General features: G+C 42.1%; 2 long non-coding RNA genes across 2 annotated transcripts; one reads left to right on the top strand and one right to left on the bottom strand.

The window, feature by feature from the left end:
• The first annotated feature begins 3,028 nt into the window (after nucleotides 1-3,028).
• On the top strand, nucleotides 3,029-23,138 carry LOC114791011 (uncharacterized). The gene is made up of 3 exons (XR_003749889.1): nucleotides 3,029-3,076; nucleotides 4,429-4,543; nucleotides 23,042-23,138. It is a non-coding gene; the product is annotated as an uncharacterized LOC114791011 (long non-coding RNA).
• On the bottom strand, nucleotides 5,014-7,922 carry LOC114791012 (uncharacterized). The gene is made up of 3 exons (XR_003749890.1): nucleotides 7,829-7,922; nucleotides 7,685-7,710; nucleotides 5,014-5,184 (listed from the first exon to the last, which is right to left on the bottom strand). It is a non-coding gene; the product is annotated as an uncharacterized LOC114791012 (long non-coding RNA).
• Nucleotides 23,139-23,885: the final 747 nt, after the last annotated feature.

Genomic DNA, 23,885 nt, shown 5'->3' with positions numbered 1-23,885 from the left:
GTGATGTGAAATGTGAAAACAGAAGGCAGCGCCATTACTAGAAATAGCCCCCCCCATTTACATTTATCTTGGGTTAATAAAATCCGTCTCCGCCTTTGTTGTTATTTTTAGACGGGTTCCAGTGCTGCGTGCCAGAGGCAGCATTTTTCTTTTTTTTCGGGCTCACATGAAAAAAAAACATATGGTATTGATGATCCCCCAGGTCTGTTTGCTGGATCTGGACCTGAATTGTTTCAGCTGATGTCCAAGCCGCATTTTAATTTCACACCGATTGAATTATCATTTCTGACCCAGATTTGTTTTACAGGAACGCTTTGAGATGGCATTGTGCTTCTTCCTGCTGCCACTTCCCATGGAAAAAAAAAAAAGACATGAAAGGCTCTCCTCTCCATGCCCGGAATACACCGCAGCTGACAATTATCCCCGCGAGGACGTGCCGATGAAGAGCGACGATAGAAAAACAACGGAAAAAAGGAATGGACTGTATCCACTCATTATGTTTTGAGCTGTATGCAAACACGTTTTGCTGGCGTAAGACAATTTCCCAGCTGGAAAGTATGAAAAGAAATGAAGAAAACCCTCCTTCCATAAGAAAAAACTCAATTAGCAAGGAAAAAAAACAGCTTCAGGTAAAGCGTGTTTAGTTCTATTGTTCTCATCATACAGAATCCATTCACATGACCTTTATCTTAACTTAAAGTTTTATTTGTGCTGCCACTAAAGCCGGAAACATGCTTTCTGTGTTTTGCGAGGTTATTCAGGCAAATTAAAAACTTTTCTGTCTGGACCATTTGTGAATACAAATAATTAGAGCAGTCTGGCACATCATCAGACCACAGCCGAACTCCTTTAATCTAAACTAGGTGGAAACGTTACCCACTCCTTCAAAGCCACAAGAGGCAGTCGAGGTTTGAATGTCCATGTGTTTTTTATTTGGCTGTGCGAGGAAGAGGAGCGGGCGAGTGTAAGGTCACCGAGGCTAATCTGAAACCTGGCAAGCATTTATATAATCACCCCAGATTCTGAAATATTCTCGACTGCCACTTTCAATAGAGCGATTTCTCCTCTTCGCCCCCCCCCTGACAAAAAAGCCCCAACTCCGGAGGTAAATACAAACAGCGAGCCGGCTTAATATGAATTCATTTGTACTGATCATTTCTGATCCAGTTCAAAGTTGACAGTTTTGTGATATATGGACTCGAAGCTGTCTCAGTGCATTTAGTGGCACTGGCTACTTCAGGCTAAAAAGCCTCTCGAATCACACAAGCGAAAGAAAAAAGGAAGAGGAGAATGAAACAGAAACGACTCCTGAACATTTTTTTTTTTTTTTTAAAGAAAAAGTCTTCATTTCTCCACTTAGTGCAACTGTCTCTCATCCGCATTTGCAATTCGCTACCTGAAAACCCCTCACCCCAAATCTCTCCACTCAAGTCCACAAACCCACATGAATATTAATTCCACTTTGTGCGGGTGTCTCGTCTTTGATTTATATTTCATATATTTTGGTCTTTTTTTTTTTTTTTTTTTTTTTTATCCTCCCCTTCACGCTTTGTGTGTAAGTGCTGAGTGATGCACAATGCCGCCGCTGATGAGCCCCCGCTGTTGGAAGTTGGAAGCGTGTGAAAGCAGCAATGGCGTGGGAGCCAGCAGGCCCATCAAGAGCGCAGGTAGCGTTGTGCACAAACGACGTCTGCTTAAAATTAAAAGCTGATTTCGCCCTTCGGGTCTGCTCTCCGATACACACTTTTGCTCTTCTGCTTTTTTTGGGGGTGTCATAAAAAGAGGACACCCATTAACTCCCCCGGATATAATTCAGGCATGAATCATTGATTAAATGAATTCATCTTGTCCTCCTCTCTCGGAGACGTAGACATATCTCAGCGCCTCCCTCCCTTCTTTCATTTATCCGGCAAAAATCGCGGACAGGTTTGACATTTTTGCAACGTCCCACTCTGAAAAAGCAGCTCTTTTTCTTCCCCTTGCCCTGCTTTGGGGAAATGCATCCCAGAATGCATTTGCATAAGATAGAACTCAAAACGAGATCTCGTTATCACACGCAGACACCCTAGACTGTGGTAAAAACCCTTTCAGACTTTGAACCACCATCTGATCTGGTTTCCATTGGGGATCAGGACCATCTAAGGACACCTGAGACTGAATATTTTCAGGCTAAACTCATTCCTCAGATGAAACCGTCAGCTAACAAATTGGGAAGGGGAATTTTACATCTGCCTGCTATAGTCGAAAACCTAATTTTCTAAAGCGATGCAAAAAAAAAAAAAAAAAAAAACACTGAGGAAATATATTGACTTTAGGGACACTAGTTTCAAGATCAATGTGTTATTCATGCATGATCATTTGTATTTCTCAAATTAGGTTCATAAAAAGCTTATCAAAGCCTAATACTTAATTGTGAAAGTTTATTCACATTCATTATGTTTTGCTATACAGCAACTATGACTTAACAAAGACACTTATTGTATTGACCAATACATGTCCAACTTGTTTATCATCAAACCAAGCATAAAACATAACAATATAGCTGGTGGTTTATATCCATTTTGGAATGAGGCTGGAACATAACAAAATGTGGAAAAATGAATTGGCTGTGAATAGTATCTGGATGCATGTATAGGCTATTCTGCTTTCAGGCTGCATGTGGTAGCTGTAAAAAGTTTAGGCTCCAGGCTCTCAGCATTGAAAAAACTGGGCAACATTCTCTAACAGCAGTCAAGTTGTCATTTGTGTCAAACAAATTGTGAATTTGTTATAACATTAAAACAAAAGACGAGTTAACCTTTGCTTGAAGTGATCATTGTTTGGGTCAATAACCTGCTCGGAAGGTTTAATCACAAGTAGTAGAATAACAGAATAAAGAATAAATCCCCGGACACCTTTTCATTGGTTGTTGTGCTGCGTTCCGCCCAGATCCAGTACTGCTGTTTTCTGATTGGCTGTTGTGTAGGCCTGTTCTTTACTTTGATTGGTTGGTGAAGGTTCGGCTTTAGGACCCAGCGGTGGCTTCATGGTGAGCCGCTGCGGTCTGACAAAATGTGCCGCGCGGGATTCCTCTCAGGTCAGACGGATATAGTATTTGCATGTAACTTTTTTACTCATTAACGGGAGGCGGGTTTCTAATGTAGCGAAGTAAAATGTAATTGACTAAAAATAAAATGACCTATTTCAAAAACAAATTACTGACAAAAACTACTCAATTACAGTAACGTACTTTCCACCTCTGGTGGTGTGTCATGCACATGATAGAACTAGAAGTGGTGTACTGTTCTCTTACTGTCAAACTATTGAACTGCAGTGTTTAGTTTTTTTCTTTAAAAACATCAAAAAACTTTACTTCATGACATTCCTACAGCGTAGACAACTGAGCTTCCGAAAGAACATTTGATGTCCTGGCCTTGTTCAGTGTGACTGAATACTCGAACCAGGGGCGTGACTAGAAAAGCCAGAGGTTGCAATGGGAGATCAGAGCTCCGCCCGATCGCTCCAGCACGCCGCCCAGCTGTCGTGCCAGGCCCCCTCCAGCCTGCCGCGTCCGAGTCGCTCAGAACATCTGCACATAAGCCGCGCGAGCCCAGCGTGAAAGGGCCGCGGCTGGGATGAGGGGACATAGCTGCGGGGGTCTGTCCCATTGTCCCGGGTTCGCTTCCTGCTGCCTTCGCCTCCTCCCAGATTTGAATCCCTGTCAACACAAGAAGCTAAATCACATTTTTCTGTTGCAAGTGGTGCAACGTAACCTATCTGCACTCCAGAAGTCATGATGTGCAACAGTTTTGTGTTGGCCAGATGAGGTGAGATGTTTCCGAAGTGACTCTGGATTTCGAAACGGTGGCACTACACACCTCAGCGCTGGTGTGGATGTACGGGAAAGCATTGCATGGTCTTCGCAGTCTTCTGCACGCCCTACCCCAGTTGGGGAGCTAAATCAGTGCTCTTCTTTTTTGATGTGAGCCATATGCTTGGCCAGTCCGCTCTGTTGTAGACCCATTCATCACTGCCCAGCACTGCTGATCACGTGACCGCCCAGAGTCCCGGTGCGGCGCCTGTTAAACATTTGATCCCTTTTGTTCTCGCCGTAGGAGAAAGCCAGGTCTGAGCTGACAATGCAGAGAAAAGAAAGTATACCTTACATCGTGGAGGGGGGTGGAGGGGTCGCTGCTTTAAAAATCAGAGTGGAGAAATAAATTAAAAAGGAAAGGAGAGGGGAGATGGACAATGGCAAGTAGGAGGTCTCGGAGGGTAGGTCCGTGGGGCTTATCAAAGATCAAGGAGACGTGACTTGCCTAAAAAAAAGAGACAGGAGTCTTTTTACATGTGTGTCATAGATGTTTGTTCATATTCATGCATTTCTTTCGCAAATTCTTTTTTTTTTCTCTCTCTCTCTCTCTCTCTCTCTCTCTCTCTCTCTTTTAGTATAATGTTCAAGTCAGCACAGAAACCTGAATGAGAGTCTTTGGTGCTCTTTGATGAGGCGCTGCCATTGTTCCATTCTGCAAAGGCCAGCGATAGACCCTCCATCAGCCTACCGGTAGAGTGAAATGATAGCGGCCGTCTATTATGGAAAACATCAATAAACAATGATCATATTAGCGTGCATGCCCTATTTACAGTACAAGGCTTTTTTAAGCAATAATTTGTTTACATTTAATACACTACAGTAGTGCGAATTTAACACATTCAGTGCATTAACGCATGTTCTTTTCTTACATTTATTTCACAGTATATATGCCCGCATTTAGCAGTGTACATTGTTTTTCTCACACATTAAATGTAACAATGACTTGGGTTGGTTTTATATAAACTGAAAAAAGTTTTATGCCTGATGCGCTTCCTGACATTACACTTCCAGTTTCCCCGGGATTGGAACCGATGCTAAGAAAAACTGTTATGTGCATCCCCAGTGTCTGGGTTCAACTATATAAAACCCTACTAATAAAAAATAATATAGTATACCAATGTACTATAATAGTGTAGTAAACTATAATATATTACATTAATTTCTTGAGGGCTTCCTCTACCACAACACTGGGGGCTTTTGTGCGAGTTAGACGGCTGGTAATAAGATGGCCAAGCGGATCCACGACGCCCGCTGCCCATGTCAGGTCCCTCAAATGCGACAGAGGCCAGCGAGTCAATCCTCCCACATACTGGAGTCAAATTCTATACTTCCTGAAGAAAAAAAGCAGAGAGATTAGAGAAAGGCAGGAGATCGTGGAACAAGATAAGGTTCTCCCACTGTCTGTTTTGACGACAAAGAATGGCCATATCTCATTCCCAAACTCAACAAGTATGCCTATTTACAGACTCGCCCTAACACTGGTCTACTTCATGGCAGTCAATTAATGTAATGAATGGAGATTTTTTTTTTATGTGCTGTGATCAGATTCCAGCTTTTTCACCACGACGTCGTGAGACTAATTATTTTTTCTTCACTGTGCATTGTTGTGCAGCTGAAGGGAAGGGTTTCTCTCACCACTTCTTTTCCCACCAGTATGTCTCTATTACTGTATGTCTGTTGGGGGGGCTTCAGTGAAGTGAGCTTTATTTATTTATTTATTTGTTATGCGAGCTCAAAGAAGTTTAAAAAAAAAAAAAAAACTGGACAGCATTTTGTAAATTGTTTGGACATAAAGCCAGAGGATCAGACCAGAGCCGGTGAACATTGAAATCAGAAATTCATTTTTGGGATATCGCAGCTTTATTTTTTCTGCTTGCCCCTGCTGGGGCTCATCTCACATCATATCAAAATTAATCTCTGCCTGGAGTCCGCACTCACACCGGCCGGCACACCCGGAACTGAACTGATGGAGGATCTTGTAGGGCGAGTGGGGCAGACCAGTGGACCTCTGTGCTGAGCACGCAAAGGAAATGATCCATCACTGTGGCGTGTTAGAAAAGGCCATTTCTCAAGGGAAAGGCCACAGATGAGATATCCCTGGGGGGCTTGCGGGGGGTGCGATCTGGATAAACTCAGGTGCTGCAGACATGTGGTCACTTGTCACATTCCACCACACTGAGACCCTGTTCGCCTGCAGGGCCGCTTCCTAATCCAGACAGATGTCGCGCCAGGTGATGAGCGATAACCCTTAAACGCGCACAAGGTTCTGCACAAGGAAGTGAAGGGGCTGGACAAACTTTTTTCTTGACCTCTAAGGCCAACGACCCCCCAGCACTAGACATTTACAGGTGCTGAAGGTTTGCTGGGACCGACACCGATTCGTCTGGAGCGGCATGCAGGTTGATGTTTGTTTGTGCCGAGAGAAACAGCCCGGGGGACGCATGCCAGGCATTCTGCTTCTGAAGCGCTGCTTATTGTTGCTGTAATTGTTGTAATTACACACACTCCCTGTGTGGCACTTTTTTAAACTCCCACTTTTGTTGCTTTGTTGGGACATATTGCACAGCAACAGAATGGAGTCATAAAACCCAGTCAGCATGTGACTTACATTAGTGACTTGATATTTTATGTAAATGTAAAACATAGGGCCTTTTTATATGCTTACAGCACTATGTGTGCTACATTTAAAAATTGAGCACATATATTAAGCATTATATGCCCATCCTTGGTCACTTCATTAGAGGCATCTACCTTGCCTCTCTTTACCATATGTGCAGAGGTTGCTCAGATGGTAGCTCCACCCTAAGAACACCTCGGTAAACGGTTGGTGCCGGTGCAGAGTCAGTATAATCTTGTCTATCATTGAATGTCCAAGATCAGTGAAAAATGTATTTGACATCTTATGCAGAAAAAAAATTGCTTCTGTGGTGATGTTGATTAAAAATATACAATGAGCTGCCTTCAGATGATAACCTAAGTCACATCTGATCAGCAGAGGTCTCGTCGTCGATGCTTGAAGTGTAGGGCATAATGTGTGGGATGGACATATATTTGAGCCTATAGTCACATCACCAGGCCACTGCTGAGAAGGTCCGCCAGAACAAATAACTTTGACAATTAAACATATATAATACTTTAATAATTCACTAATAAAAAACAATTGCTGCTCTTTAACCTATTGAATGTTAAATCTACTCAAAGAGGATCCCTCTCTGAATTTTACTCTTTGATATTTTGGGACGAGCAATACGGTGGTGGTCCCGGAAGTTGACAATTAGGCCACGTGACAGTGTCCATGCCTGGTGTCACATAACCCAGGTCTTCGATTAGCTCCACCCTCAGTGCGGATGTAGAAACATCCAGGGCAATGTGACTTACAAAGGATGATGTTACCTTGCAGAAAATGAACACTGGTAAATTCATTTGACACAATTTCATGGGCTGTAGGTTTCATGCACTGATTGCCCTCTCTCCCCTCACCGCAGTAGGTGCAGGGGGAAAACAAGTCAGAGTGTGTGTGTGTGTGTGTGTGTGTGTGTGTGTGTGTGTGTGTGTGTGTGTGAGGCAGAGACAGACCGAGTGCGTAAATCGTGCCGAGCGCAGCGTGAAGTGAAATTTAAGAAGTGATGCCATTTTTAGGCCTGACAAAGCATTACAGCGAACATGAGCATAATCATTCAGTAATGAGACCTTTCCTCTCTCAGACACCCTCACTTCTTTATTTCTTCTCCCCTTATTTACTTATTTTTTATTTGTCTGAGGGATGCGGTCAGCGTATAGTGTTATCTGTGCCAGCTGTCTTCTTTTGTAATCTCTAAGCCCCTCACTCACAATCTGATGGCGTTTCCCTCGCCGTCCTGCGCAGGAAATAAGGCAGGAAAAAGGCGAAATGAAAAGATGAAAAGATCCTCAGAGTGAGCAGCGCATGGATTAGCCTACATATATAAAAAAAAAAAACAACACAACACAACTCACAAATAATCCCTCCTTGCCACATACAGGCCTGCGTAAGACGCGGCAGTGGCTGCGGTGTCCTCCGAAGAACCAGCTAAAGTTAACCAGCCTGCTGAACTTCACCATCACTGTCCCCAGCGATGATGGGGCAGGGTCTAATCTTGAGGTAATCTTGACGACGCGACAGGGGCCGTCTCAGGGGTCAGCTGAGGAAGGTCCCGGGGATCAGAAAGCAGCAGATTATTTATCGGGCCTCTACAATGCTTGCCATTGAGGACGCCGGCGATGAGAGAAAATGCTCGGCGATGCCGCTTCCTCCTGGCAGGAGCGGGACTTTTTGGTACAGTCACCCCCTTTGAGGCAGCGCCGCCGTAGTCATAATGCAGCATGTTTGTCTGCGCTGGAGGGGTGCGGTGTCACAGAAGCGTCTTGTTCCCCTGTTCCCTCGTCCTCACATGCTAAACAAGCGAAGCTAAGTGGGTCGGCATTCCACGTGAAATGCCTCATCGGAATCCAAACATGACTTCAAGAGGGGGCCAAGTGCATCCAGCCATCTTGAGCTGCGAGGTCTGCAGGCTCAGACAAGACATGACAACACGTTGTTGACTGCTGGCAGCTCTGTATAATTAATATCTCCCAGTGGCATAAACAACATGGGTAAAGTAGGTGAGGAGTCTCCCAGACACAACTTCGGATATTATATTTCATGACGTATACATATAATACAGACTGTAGAGAAAAACATCAGGAACTTTTGAATTTGGTGGCATCTACATCTGCAATGAGTGTGCGCACATTTTAAATATCTACACTTGCACTGCAATTAAATGAATACATTATGAACAAACAGTGACAACACAGCTACAAAAATAAATTAAAGAATAAAATAATGAACAATAATGACATTTTTTTGTTATTAGATGTTATTTTACATAGTACTGGTATACTATATTATAATATTGTCGGTCATGATTCTTACAAATGTTCATAAAAATATATATTTTTCACTTGAAATTGCATTATACCTACGTCTTAGATCAATGTGTTGATTCCCATTGGATCAGCTCGTCCCCAGGGGCTGGATGAATAAGCCTATTACAAAGTGAGCAGGAATTTAACATCAGGCAGTAAAGAAAACAACAAGGCGAATAATCCAAACTGCTGAGCCGCCCAGAACAGATTAAGTTAAGATTTATAATTTATGGGTCAACTGTCATACAAAACAAACAGCCAATTCCCTCAGACCCCTCTGTGACTTCCGGGTGATCAGTGTGTGTATGTGTTTGTGAAGGGGGGTTGCTTCTGAGGATTTGTGCTACCATCCCTCATCCCATCACCCCAACAATGCCCACGAGGAATATTTAAATCCAAGATCTAAAACCCCTCACACCTTCATTTCTGATGAAAGGCAAAGTGTTTCAGTGTTTACTTTCGTCAGAGTGACAGAGTACATCTCGCTTTCTGCTGCTTTTCTTATTGGCTGAATTGGAGAGCTGCTCAGAAGTGCTGCATTCTGAATTAGGACAGACAGGAGATCACGTGTATCTCAGCACAAATAAAATGGAATAACTAATGAAAGACAAACGACCTGTACCAGTCCACATGCTTTATATTAGAATAGGTCTCATTTCTACTGGAGCACCCTGTATATGCCTCTGCTACACTGACTTCTTCTATTACTGACTTTACAAGAAGCAGCTGTGAGCACCATGTTGTTCTAACTAAGGTTAAAGACTTGTCTGTGTTGCAAATTATGGATAAATAGCATCTCTCTCTCTCTCTCTATCTCTCTCTCTCTCTCTCATTATTCTTTATGGTCTGGCTTTTCTGACACATCAGTACCAAAGTGCAGCCATTAAACTTTGGGAATTCCTTAATTCAACAGCAGCAGCATGGTCCACAGTGTGCTGGAAATGGTCTATGTTCAAAAAATAATGAGTGCAGGACATGTGTCCATGAGAGAACAGAAAAAATATTGGAACAATGCATTTTTTGTTTGTCAATGCATGTGGCATGTATTACCATATAATGTGTATGTAACAGCATATCCCGTTCTGAGTACTGTGCACTTTGGACTCCCACGTGGTTGTTGAAAGAACATTCACCTCTTCTGTTTGGAACGTATTTGCATGTACATCAACAATGTCACAACATACATACAGATTAAGATGACCTTGGCATCTGCACCTCCCTTTGTAACTTCCTGACCCCCTCATCATTCTCCAGCTCTGAAGCTGTCCTGTTGCTAACTAAAAGTCAGAAGCAGATCTCTATGCTCTGTATTTGGAACTAAAATAAGGCTAATAATATATCTTGATGAAAAGGCCTATATGAGGCAGGGAAGTTGTGGCATCTGTGGGCGTGGTCTTTCTTTGTCATATCTCCTTTTCCTTGGCTCTGCCCCCACATTTCGCTCATTGTTGCCAGACATAATTACGTGCCTAATTACTTTCTGGCACACTGGTGGGGTTCACAGTGTCTACAGTACAATGGGCAGAATTTGTGTTTTGTGTGTGTGTGTAGTGTTGATATTTGTTGATATATGCATCTCACTGGCATACGTGCTTTATGGAAGGCACTTTGTGTGTTTCCAAAATGAAAGTGTTTACAGTGTTTTCCTGAACAATTGAATGACATGTGGTGGCCTAGCAGTTAAGGAAGCGGCCCCGTAATCAGGTTGCCGGTTCGAATCCCGATCCGCCAAGGTGCCACTGAGGTGCCACTGAGCAAAGCACCGTCCACACACAGTGCTCCCCGGGCGCCTGTCACTCAGGGTGATGAGATAAATGCAGAGGACAAATTTCACTGTGTGCTCCATGTGCTGTGCTGCTGTGTACCACATGTGACAATCACTTTTTTTTTTTTTTTTAATTGCGAAGTGGTTCTAATTATTGTATCAGGGGGGGTACGGAATATTTGAACTGTGACAACTTCCAGCTGTTGACTTCACTAAGATATTTGCATTAAGAAGCTCTCAACCATGAGTACTTCAGAGCAGATGTAAATCTGGATGCACTTTCCCGAAGCTTTCGGGAAATGCTCTGTAAATCTAAGATGTTTTGTAAGAGGGATTTTACTAACTGCTTAGGCTTACAATTCTTTTGGGAAATGCAACTGGGATGTAAACCGTGCATTTATTTGTTGTGACTGTTTTCTATAAATTATGTACATTTACTGTCATGAAAAAAGCCAACCATCAAAAGAACCTATTTTTTAAACCCACTCACTCAGTTCACTATAACTGTGTAAGAAAGTAAATTCCATCAAAGCATGAAAAAACAAACAGGGTGCCAGTCAATCGGTGTGAACACACAATGTACAATGTACACCACGGGCAATTTAGCGTCACCGGCTCATATAAACTCCATGTCTGCACATACACAAGTGCAGAGGGATGACACTGAAACCACCATTACCACCATATTCAGAATTCAGATTTTTATGTACTTAAGGCATTTTGTCATACTTTATCTATAAAAATATGTGAGCTTGAAATTATTTTTTTTTCCTCTGCTTTGGCTTCCTTCCTTAGTGTGAACAGTCACTCTGGTGCTCAGGATGTTCTGTTCTTTTTTTTTTTTTTTTGAATTATTAACTACGGAAAGACAGGCTATGCTTTCCTTTATATTGCAAAATGCATTTTGTATTTTTTTTGACAAGGTTTTAATGTTTAATGTACACGTATTAAAAATACATGTGATCTTAAAACACATTTACAGTAGTACAGTTAAGCAGAACCTAAACAACTACAATGAGAGGGAATATTGAATATATGGTACAGGCCAAAAGTTTGGACACACCTTCTCATTCAATTTGTTTTCTTTTTTTTCATGACCATTTACATTGGTAGATTCTCACTGACGGCATCAAAACCATGAATGAACACATGTGTACTTGGGACCTGAACCCAATCGAGATGGTTTGGGGTGAGCTGGACCGCAGAGTGAAGGCAAAGGGGCCAATAGCACCTCTGGGAACTCCTTCAAGACTGTCGAAAAACCGTTTCAGGTGACGACCTCTTGAAGCTCATCGAGAGAATGCCAAGAGTGTGCAAAGCAGTCATCAGAGCAAAGGGTGGATGAAGAAACTAGAATATAAAACATGTTTTCAGCTATTTCACCTTTTTTTGTTAAGTACATAACTCCACATTTGTTCATTCATAGTTTTGATGCCTTCAGTGAGAATCTACCAATGTAAATGGTCATGAAAATAAAGAAAACACATTGAATGAGAAGGTGTGTCCAAACTTTTGGCCTGTACTGTAAATTAATTAAATGTATGAGCTCAAACTTCATCTAATGCAAATTATACCAGAAACACTTCAAATCAATGCTCTTCCTAAAGATCCCCTGCTAGCATGTTTCATTCCAGTCTTGGCTTAATTAAAACCAAGTGATCACTTACCATCCTAAGGATGCATATGGCACTTTCAAAGCACAGAAGGTAAAAATATGCCCGTGGCATTACAGACAGATGATGTACAATTCAGCTGTCTTTTCTAGAATAGTGTATACAAAATGTATGACCTGATCTACACACAGCCCTCACCTGTGACAGCATCTGCCAGGCAATGAATCGCTGACCTGAATATAAAATTCACTTCATCGATTTTCATGACTTTTTGGCCATTCACTCATCCATAAGTGTCATCATTTTATTTTTTTTTTTGGATGCATGCATGTTTGCACAAACACAAACTCACAACCTCTTGCTGGAGTAGTAACACTGTGGTCTTTGGTGGCCCTGCTGCCAAACGCTGCCATGTTTTGTTAGGTGAGAGGATCAAGGCGAGCCTCCAAGTATAAACTTACGGATGGGGAATAAGGAGCTGCTAAGGTGTGATGTTGGCCTAAGTGCCCTGGTGCTGTGATCACGCTGTGCCGTGAATTAGCTCTCGATCTGTGAAATGCATCAGGAACACAAACACTCACGTTAAGCAATTCCAAGCCTCCATGTGGCAAGGTAGCAGGCCTCGTTTCTAATATTGCAAATACAATCATTACAAATGAGTATGTTCCAATGCAAGGCTTAGTTTAGTTATGGTTGGGTATCTCAGCTAAGCCATGTGTTTCTGTTCCCATTATACAAGTTTGGGAGGTAAATCAATGGATTCAATTTATTGACTACCACAGGCGCCGATATGTCATGTCAGTATGTGTGTTCATCTTAACTTGTTTACTCAAATGATTTGTATGTTACTCCTTGTGGCGATGGTGTCATCCAACAAGGACATCCAACCACACCGCTTCTACTGTCACCACCAGCTCAAAGTCTGGAGAGGAAACTGTGGAGAACGGGTGTAGCATCTTGGTCAGTTTGGTTCCAATTTTACCAAATTTTCTTGGTTCTTTAATCTGACTTTTTTTTCACTAACATCATTAACTTAAAAGTTTCTGTTACTGGATATAGTGATTTCTTAAACGTAGAAGAAATGCAAAAGAGTCTGTACTTATACCGCACATTAGGTTTGACTTGTGAATTGCTCTGGGCCAAAGCAAAATAGAGCCAATGCAAAAGAGAACCGAGGAAAAAAAAAAAAGCATGCACCGGTGACATGGTGCATTAGAGGTATGAGAAGATGAGAAGACAGAAAACCGTCCCTCCAGTCATTAGGCAAAGTTTCAGCTTCACACTCAAACTACGAGAAAGTGTGATTAAATGGCCCTGGGTAATGTCACATTCTTCACAGAGGGGGAATCTGAGGGCTCACGCTTTTTTTGCAAGCACTGCAAAAAAAAAAAAAAAAAAAAAAGAAATGAAAAGAGAGACATATCATCTAAGTGCTCAGTCCAGCATGAGCAAGGATGACAACGTTCGTTTGCTCGGACATCAATTAATTACCAAGGCATTCCACGATGCGCTATCAGCCATTCAAGTGCAAGAGGCCGCCACGGTTTTGTTATTAAAAATGTAAATAGGCAAGGCAGACAGCGGCCGAGAGCAAAAAAAAAAAAAAAAAAAGGTGTACGGACATAAAACGGCCTATTCAATTTTTAATCCCGGGCATGACTCAGACGTTCTTGTGAGTAGGTGTGCAGTTGTGTGTCAGTGTCGCGACTGCTGACCGAGAGTCTTCCGGACAAGCTTCTGGTTAAAGGAGGAGCGTCATCCCGCATTAAATGTCGGCGGTGAGTCATTAATGGTGGCGAGGGGGTCAGGTACCCACGCTAGTAGCCTGAGAGCTCAGCTTACGGGAAAGGCCAGGTGCCTCGGCTGGAGTTTTATTGCCCTTCAACAGGGTTCACCTAATTGTGTTTGCTTAAGGATATTTTCTATTGATTTTAAAGTCTAAGGTAGTACTTATATAGGTCTAGTAGGTGCAGAAAGAAAAAAAACTCTTTGATTTATTTCTTTACTTTGTATTTGTAACCATCTCTCATAGTGCCATGTACTGCGGAAAGCTCGATTTGTAAAAGCTGGACAACTTTAAGCGCACACACATTTGCTGGAAAGGCTATAATAATGACTTCATTTGTATTTGCAGGTTCAACCTTTTAGCGCAAAGTGCCTCAATTAAGTTTGAGTACTTAACCTCCTTCAGGAGTGTCCTGTTTCTATTATCACTGGTGATTTTAGAGTGAAAAATTACCATTGTTATTAATAAAAGTCCCTCAGGTACAAGTGCTCAGACAAACAGTAAATGATGGTTTATGTATATAATAAAGACCATTTTCAGTAAACTTGGACTGTAATTAAAATCTGTTTATATTAATGTTCGAAGTAAGGCTGTCGATCATGCTAAAAATGATCCCATGGGAAGTATAACACCCTGCAGAATGTGGAAGTATGGAAAGAAGTTTTCCATTTTTTTTTATTGCTGCCTAAGGGCCGATTCAAACAATTCACCCCAAAAAATGTGCGTGTAAAAATATGTGATGTACATTATGAAAATTCTGTAACTGTCTGATCCCATCTTTATGCAGGAACTGTCTGTATCTAGGGTCAAGTTCACACCCAATCATAGACCCCCAACAGAGTTACTTCTGTTAATCAATTTTTCTGCTATACATATTTAAAAATGTTATCAATTTACACATTCATTTTGGACAGCTTAATTCATCTTAATCAATGCATATAAATTAAATATTTTAATTATCATATTAATAATCAATTGCTTTATAAACAGTATTATTTGTATAAAAAACATATTTTTAAATAAGGTTCGTTACGCTAGTGAGGTTGTTAATTGTCAGGATTTTGTCATGCTTTCTGGTTATTTCATGCCTTGACCTTTTTCTCTGGTGATCTTCAGTTGCAAAAAATGCTGACAAATGGTACTTGTCACGATTGGGCGCACCTGGAGACGCACCTGGCATGACAACGGAGACCCGTTATAAAGCACGTCTGAGCAGCCATTCGGGGCTGCGACATTTGTATATGGACTGTACGACTGGCGTGCACATTTGTTGGTGCTGATAACGGCAAGGTTGCAGGTTCGTCCCCCTGTACTGGCCATGATTGTATTTGGGGCAGTGGTGGCCTAGCGGTTAAGGAAGCCACCCCGTAAACAGAAGGTTGCCGGTTCGAATCCCGACCCACTGAGGTGCCACTGAGCAAAGCACCATCCTCACACACTGCTCCCTGGGTGGCTGCCCACTGCTCACCAAGGGTGATTGGTTAAATCCTGAGGACAAATTTCACTGTGTGCACTGTGTGCTGTGCTGCTGTGTATCACAATGACAAACCTTTCACTTTCACTTGTTTTCAGTTCTGGCAATCGGCACACGCCTGCGGGTTTGTTTAAGTTCTCCCCTTTTGTTTCCCCTGTTTTCGGCCCTCGTGCCGTTTTTACCTTTATTGTTAATAAATCATTGTTTGTAAGATGTCCCGCCTCTGCGCTTCATTTCCTCGTCAACGTGACCGTACTAAAGAAGACAAATAGTGACATAAATAGCTTTCGGCGCACCTACATGGCAAATTTCACTCAAGGCAGGGTGCAGCACTTCTGGGTTGGGACTGTTTACAACTTTGTTCCATGCCACACAAAGCTAACCGCAGCTAATAGTAATAATTGCCTCCCTTTGAAGTACACCTTATTTCAACCCCGTCATTATGGCATCGGCCCAGTCACTGGATACACCTCGCATTGGGTGAATGTTAAGAATGCCGCTCACATTTACAGTTCCTCCTCTGGGCTAGCCCTTTGTGTCTCTGGTTTCAGCCAGGACAATGAATCTGCTGACCTCTCTGTGACAGCCTTGTCTGCCTTGAGACAGCGCAGCAGCTCAGTTACGACGTCTGGCCCTCTGGATGAATGTCCAGCTAGAAGAATTGGCCGTAATCATTTCACAGTAAGAGTGTTTGGGACAGTGTACATGTTTTATAATGGGGTTTTATAGAGTCACTAATCATGCAAACTCCACCTTGAGCTCTATGAAATCGGGAATAGTGAATAAAGCAAATAACACTGTCATTAATTTCAATCCATAATGCATACAAGAATATTGATAATGTCAAAACAATTGGCACTGGTTATAGCATATGCGCGTTCTGTTTTCCCTAAATTTCATTTTCCTAATAAGAATTCTAATGATAAAGGTTCAGCTATTTGAATTATCTGTGTGTAGGCCTGCACTATAGAGTAAAATCTTCAAAATAAAATAAAATTAATAGGTCCTACTTCTAACTCTATGAAAATGCAAGCTTATTAGCGTCTCCAGAGTGGAAAATACATGTGGCATCTAATGTATGTCTCTTCCAATCGCTTTTATAAAATGTTTTTTTTCCCATTTTTCTTAATTCTGTTTTCCTGCAGTCAGATTGCTGCACATAATCCTTCCCCTTCAGTCTCGGAGGTCTGCAGAGAAAGGTTTCCTGGCCGTGTTTAAACCCTGCAAGATAAACAGCCTCAACACTTCTCTGGGTTGCGTAGCTCGTTTACTGTCCGGCAAGGGATGGGGAGGACACGTTCAGAAAGGCTTTGTCGGAATTTGTGCTAGAAAACAACGGCTTGAAGACGCAGGGTTAAGATAACCACAAAGTGAAATTAAATCCATTGGCCCATATGGTAACGTTCATGCTTTGGTTCGTATTTTGTTGCCAACTTTCTGAGAGAATTCCGAAAATAAAGTGAGACATGTTTTACCCAAAAAGAATAAAAAAATCACACTGTGTTACTGGACATTTCCTCCAGATACAGACTGATTGACTGGACTACCAACTGCCACTGACTCAGAAGCTTAGAAGTTTGTGAAGCTGCTGACTTCCCTCTCGCTCAGGGCGCCATGGAAAGGAGAGCACATCAAACGGGGGTGTTTCACAATTCATAAATGTGTTGGAGAAAAGTCCATAAGACTCATGTGCTTTCAGGATGAGTGTGAGGACATGCTGCAGGCGTTGCTCTTTACACTTTGTGTGTAGAGCTGTGCATCAATATCTAATTTTTCTGAACGACAGCTGTGACTGGCCTCTGCAATGACCCTGTTTGCTCTTTTTGCCAATCAATCTTTAACATTATAGATATTCTTAATTGCCCACGGATTGAAAAAAGAAAAGCATGTTACTAAAAATAACGAATATGATTATTCTGAATTTCTTCCCTGTCTCATTTAGGATGACCTTTGCAAACAGCCTTGGTCATTAACGTTTGATGTTCTGCTCATTTCAGACAGGCACCAATTTAGTAGACCCCCCATGAAACACAAATCAAAGCTGTTCTGACGAGTCATAGCCGAGACGTCTGCTAATGCCACCGGCTGATGGAGTGAGCATCATCCTGAAGCTATTTGACTGTCCACAATAAAGGCCCTCATTACATAACACGAGCGTGTTGAGACCCAATTTAAAGTTGACTCCTGTTCCTGTAGGAAATGCTGCCATTGTGATCAGCGCACAATTATTTACTGTCCCGAAATGAAAAAGGCTCAGTTCACTGAGCCAATACTTACCAGAAATATTAATTACGTTTCTTCATTGGTTTGCGTAGGTCTCCACCGATACTGGGAATTTGGACATTGGCCACTGGGGAAACTGATTTTTTATTATTTTTTATTATTAGATTCCTCATCACTGCCATGTGGGGTGCAGTAGGTCTGACTTACTGACTTCTTGTTTTCATCACCTCACCTCATCAAAAGCAGAGAGGCATCCCCACAGTATTATACTGTCAGCACCAAGCATCTGAAATTGGCATCCAAAATGGCTTTCCCTCCACTACGTTCAAACTCCAACGAGTCCTTGAGAGTTGCCAAGAGCCTGCTGCATCTCTGTATCTGTCAAAACCAAGTTCTTCACTGCTTGACAAACTCCTATTCTCTGTAGAATGATTTGTGACGTCGATCAAGGTGAACAAAAAAACTGGCTGAATAATTCAATGAGTTTGTATTCGTGGAGGAAAGATGGAGCCCATTACAACATTTGAGCCTCACTGTCCAGCGGTGGGGCAACTTGGTGCTTGGTGTAAATTATTCACTAAGTGATAAGTTTCCACTGTCACGTCTGGACAGCACACTTACCATGAGAGAACCTGTTATCATGCTTTTTTCCCCCCTCCTGTTGTCCAGTCCCCATTAGCAATAGCTGTCTCCACTGACTGACAAGGTGAAGAGAAATTGTGCTATCTCACCTGCCTGGGAAAATGCCATCAAATGTGTTCCCAGGGGTTGCAGGGCCAGGATGGTGAAATAAAGACTATACATCCCATTATTTCTCTGTTAAACAGTTCCACAGTTCAGTATATAAGTTAAAATAGACTAAATATATACAACATGATGTAACAAACTTTATTTATAGAAAATAATTGGAGAACTACTATTGTCCGACCCCTAATGACCAAAAGACTAATGCCCGATGTTCTTCTATCTATTAAATTTCCCCTGTCCTGAGTTCATGTAATAAAGCCCCTGTCTTGTGACGTTGTGCGTATGCATCCTCTTTTCCTCACCATGTCCAACAACCGTGACAGTGTCCTCAGGACTTAAATAAATTAATAAAACAAGAAAATACCGCTTAGTAGTTACTTGTATCTTGAAGAAAAGAAACAAATGTCCACTTTTGTTGGTGGTTATTTATTAATGTATTTACTACATCTACAACACAATCTTTAATGATGAACATGGATTCAAGTGATTGACAGATCTCATGCACACTACTTTTCCACAAACATCTTTAAAGATTGAGTTAATCTTTTTGTTTATGTAAATCCTACGGACACCTTTGACCTTACACTAGCCAATAATCCTCCGTGCTTAAGCACCAGTTTAAAAGTATTGCCCTCATACCCTTTGATTGTGATAGAAATATATACAATTTCCATGAATTTAAACCATTGTTGTTTTGCCAGGATAACCACACAAATGTAAGATTTCCAAGTTCTACTCTTCTGAAAATGAAAAGCTGCTGACAGAGTCGGACCTGTCAACATGCAGCTTCTCAAGGCCATATATTATAATTCAGGGGGCTGGCATTGGGCATTTCAATTCAGAGCTACTGTCCACAGTAGAGTAGGTGTTAACGTGTTAACAGTAGATTTGAAATACATAAAGAAGTGATAATAACTGTGAGAGTGATATTCTGTTCAATTCCAGCACTGGTGTTCACATGATTGAAGGCATGCAAATGTTTATAGCATTCTACTTCATAAAATGTCTGAATAGCAGTGAGAAACGTCCGATTTAGCTTTTGCAATTGTTACAGAGATCCATATATATCATTTACCCTTCGGTGTGGTTGCTAAGAAGTCAGTCTGTAGTCAGGTAGGTAGCAGATGCCTTCACTTTATGTTGAGCTCTGTACAATACAGATAACAATCCAGAATATGGTCACCTGATAAATATAAGAGAATGCGCTTTATTTAATAATGTTCCCTTTTGTTTTTAATCATTGGCTTGATGTCACCTTAAAGACTGGCCTATTTATTTTCTCTAAACAGAGCTGTTCCTGAGACGTGACACCTGAGGCTAGTATCATATGATTAAAACACAGAATGATCTGGAATAGCACACAGGAGCTACAAGCCAAATGACCCTCTGCAACCCCTTCGCTGTGAATAGACCTCATTTTGTAGAGTCGTGCCTTCAAAAACACGGATCAATAAAAGAGGGCCATTCAGCAGCTTTCCTCTTTAGAATTCAGCATATGAGAGCGAGGCACTTTCATTCTCACCTCAGCCACTTCCCCGTTCACCCAGCGCCAAACACGCCCTGCTGGCCCATGTTAGCGGATTAGCCTAACCGCTGTGAACCTACGGGAACCATCACTATATATATATACAACTTTCCTGACACAAGGGGAAGGCCAAAAAAAGTGGATGTCCCCTTACAGTCTCCCACCGGGCTCCTGTCAATGCTAATAGGCCTATAATGTTGTCAGGTGGATACAAGTAATGCCCAAGGCTAGATTTCCTAGAAATAGACCCCAGCTCTGACCCAATGTGCATTCTGAAGAACTTTGTGTCGAACAAGGTAGAATGACAGTTGCTCGCTCTCTCTGTCTCTCTCTATGTGTGTATATATATATATATATATCACATGTTGACCAGTGTTTTAAACTAATTACAATGCTGCTGTTTCCAACTTTCCATGATGTTGTAGACCGCTGACTGCTTAGCAACAACGGCAACATCTACGTCTCAGAGGAGACAATTTTTCCTTGAGGAAGCTAAATATAATGCTTCACATCAAGGTTTGTTTTTCATTCATCTTCATTGTAACAACCATCGGTAGCACAGCTACCAAATTTACAAAACAGGCATTGCATCTGGACCATAATTTTAATGACAAATATTGACAGTCTCAAAAACTTTGACATCATTGTCATCTTCGCTAACATACGTTAAAGCATAATAGACTCAAGGTTGTGCTATATGGTTTTTGGTGGCCCTCCCATGACCCTAGCTTGGTTTAACAAATTACGCCGGTCATGTAAACTAAACAAAATTTCTTTCAGAGTCAAATGACTGTGACTAATCAGATAGCGTAAGAATGTCTTTTTTTCCTGTTTAGCAAATTAGATTGATTCTTTGAACTAAACGTCTTTGATCTGCAGTTCTTTGAGCCCCACATGCTTTTTGAGATGAATTTCAGAGGCAGACAGGTGACACATTTTGTAGAAAAGTAGCTTTTCATAGATTCCTGTTGATTAAATAATAATCCATAGCATATTAATACAGGCCCATATGTCCAGATTGTCACAGAATCCTATTTAAATGCATTCCAAGGTCTCCAGCTCTATATTTTAATTCTAGATAGTTGTCGGGCTAAGTACAGCTTAGTAAAATGCAAACGCATGACTGGAGTATGATGCCTTGAACCTTTAAAATGAAAACCCACATCCTTTCTGATATAATCATGGCTGGTGAATGAATATCTTTCATTTCTCTGAGGGGTAACTGGTACAGGTTTCAGACACTGTGGTCTTCCTACTTGGATTGGCTTGTGAAGACATTTTACCTGAAAGGTTATTTGGTTTTGCATACTGTAGCGTGAGTCACACAAAAACAGGCACACCAGGAATGCTGGACATTTTCCAGAGCCCTGTAATCAAAGTGAAATGTTGATCTGAAAGAACAGCAGGACATATTGTGACCGTATGGATGGAAATTTTGTGTCTTTTGGGACCGCGGCTAATTGCAGAGTAAAGCACATGTGGCGTCCCCTGGGACATCAGCAGGACAGCTCATTTAGATTATTCCTGCACCCATCACACATTGCTGCATCACCGACTCCTACGTACTCCGACATGGCAGACATTGATATTCAGAAGGAGGCCCGCTTGCTGAGTCCCCTGGAAGAGAATCATGGAGAATCTGCAGTCATGCACACTTGTCACCCGCATCTTCTGTCACGTCGTCTGAAGAAGCCTGTCAACAGATGTCAGACATGGGGCACGCAAATAAAAAATTAAAAGCAGGACTCGTGAGAGACAGCATGACGGCCCTGGTCCTCAGCCATGACGTGCCCATGATGAAAGCTGTACCAACTCTGATCTTGCCATTACAAGGTCTGGCTGCCATGTAGACATACATGCCTAGCGGCATCAAAGACTACATCTCACCTCATTCCAATATCTGGCTGGCCACGCTCGTTCTGCCTCTCTGGCGGCAGCGAACGAAAGTTTGAATGAAAGGGTGACTTCTGAATGCCAGGATTACATCAGCCGCTTGACACGACGCTGGACTGTTGATTTCGAATGGAATTGGAAATGAATGGTCCTCCCTGTTTGCAGTAAATGGCTTGATGACATTTGTGGCCGTGATCCAGGGAAATACAATGAGCTCATGCTGTCCTCGTATTTATGTTTCCCCAGCTGAGGATGTTGACGCGTCGTAGCTAAAGGATGAGTTCAAGTAAACACGGTATGCGGCGTGAACAAAGGATTCGACTGAGTTTATCTAATATCAGGACAACATTGACCGAAAAAGCTTTCATACCTGGAACTGGTTCTCCCAGAAGATAAAAATCATGATAACTTGTAATTGCCATATGATTTGGGAAGCATCTTTGAGTTGTTTAGAAAAGCACTATGTATATACAATTCACTTATTAGTAGTAGTAGTAGTATTATTCAATGATAGAATTTTTTTTATATATATATTTAGGATTTGTATTTTTTTTTTTAATGAATGACCAAGACCATGATCAAGAGAAACAATGCTCAATTGCAACACAATGGTCCTCCTGTGAGGAGGAAGAGGAGCAGCTCACCATCTGGTTCATGTCCACCATTAATGGCTCTAAAACTGGACGATGTTTACAGTGTGAGTGAAAGCTGTCCTCCGGAGCAGAGGGCCTGCAGTAATTCAGCGCCCGGCAGCCCTCTGCTCTGAAATTTCTCCCCACAAAGCTGAGCTACGCTCTGCCTCGGCCTCAAGTTTACATGAAGAGGAAGCCTTGTGAAAAGCCAGGTAGCTGGCATGGCTCCAGGCCATGGGACTCTGACATGGAGACTGGCCAGCTTCAGACCCTTATATAGATATTGGCTTTTTTTATTTAATTGAACAAAGGAACCCGATAGAAAGCGACGCGTGAGCGGTCAACGGTGCTAACACAGTTGAAGTGTTCCACATTTTTCCCGTCCCCAAGAACAAACACAACAAATTGATGGTTTCATGATTTCTGTTTCCAGGCAACGCTTCAGCTGGGAGAATAACCAGAAAGAAAGGCAGAAAAAAAAAAAAACCTAACAACCTCCTAATAACCCCCAAAAATACTCCAATCCTGGATAGGTCAGAACTCTGAAATTAGACCAATAATCCACAGCTGGACTATTGTCCATTGAGCATGCTCTTGTGTGCAGACAATTGGTGGGCCCTCCGCTTTCCGAAGACAAGAGGCTATCCTGAGCTGCTCGATGGTGGGACAGCTGGCACGCCTGGCGAGGAGAGGAGCGGCCGATTCCGCTGGTGTTACATGATACCGTGACACCTGGCCTCTCAACCCAATGGGAAGGCCATTGGGGTGAGGGACGCTTGCGGCATCAGCTTGTAACATGACACTGGGTGATTTAAAGCCCCTGTGGTATCTCGGTAAGGTATGCTCTCGTGTGGCAGAGCAGACAGGTACAACCCGTAGGCCAGTGCTCTTACAGATTTCTAGTTGTTCTCTGTTCCATGAATTCTTGATTGTGAGTAGCCAAGTTTAAGCAGCACTTAACCAAATTAAAGGTAGACATTCTGTAACCATAGCAACCTGCGAAAAGAGCATGATTAATAGCCTATTTTATTAATGTTAAAAACACTTAAGACATAAGTGGGCTAAAAATGATTGTTTTAATGAATTTTAAGTTTAGCCAGAAACAAGATGCAGAAAGAAAACTGCCTGCCTGACTTTCACTTTCCAAATATATATATATAAATAACAAAAATAATTTTTTTTTACTTTTAAGGTAATCTAAGGTGGGGTTTCTTTTCACAAAAGGTGATTCTTTGGACGTTTAGGGCTAATAATGGGTACACGGAGCTCAAGAGGTCCCCACAGAATCTAAGAATAAACAAAGGACCTTGTCCCATATTCAGGGAACCTTGAGGGAAGGGATGGGGTCAAGAACAAGCTCAGCACTGACTCCTCTGCAGAGGCCTGAGCGACCAGACAATTCATCACCGCACGTCTCAACACAAGGAAGAGGCCCGTTGACTTGTGTT

This window comes from Denticeps clupeoides, chromosome 5 (assembly GCF_900700375.1).
Source record: "Denticeps clupeoides chromosome 5, fDenClu1.1, whole genome shotgun sequence".
Taxonomy (NCBI): domain Eukaryota; kingdom Metazoa; phylum Chordata; class Actinopteri; order Clupeiformes; family Denticipitidae; genus Denticeps; species Denticeps clupeoides.
The sequence above is the reverse complement of the archived record's forward strand: the minus strand, read 5'-3'. Positions and strand labels throughout refer to the sequence as shown.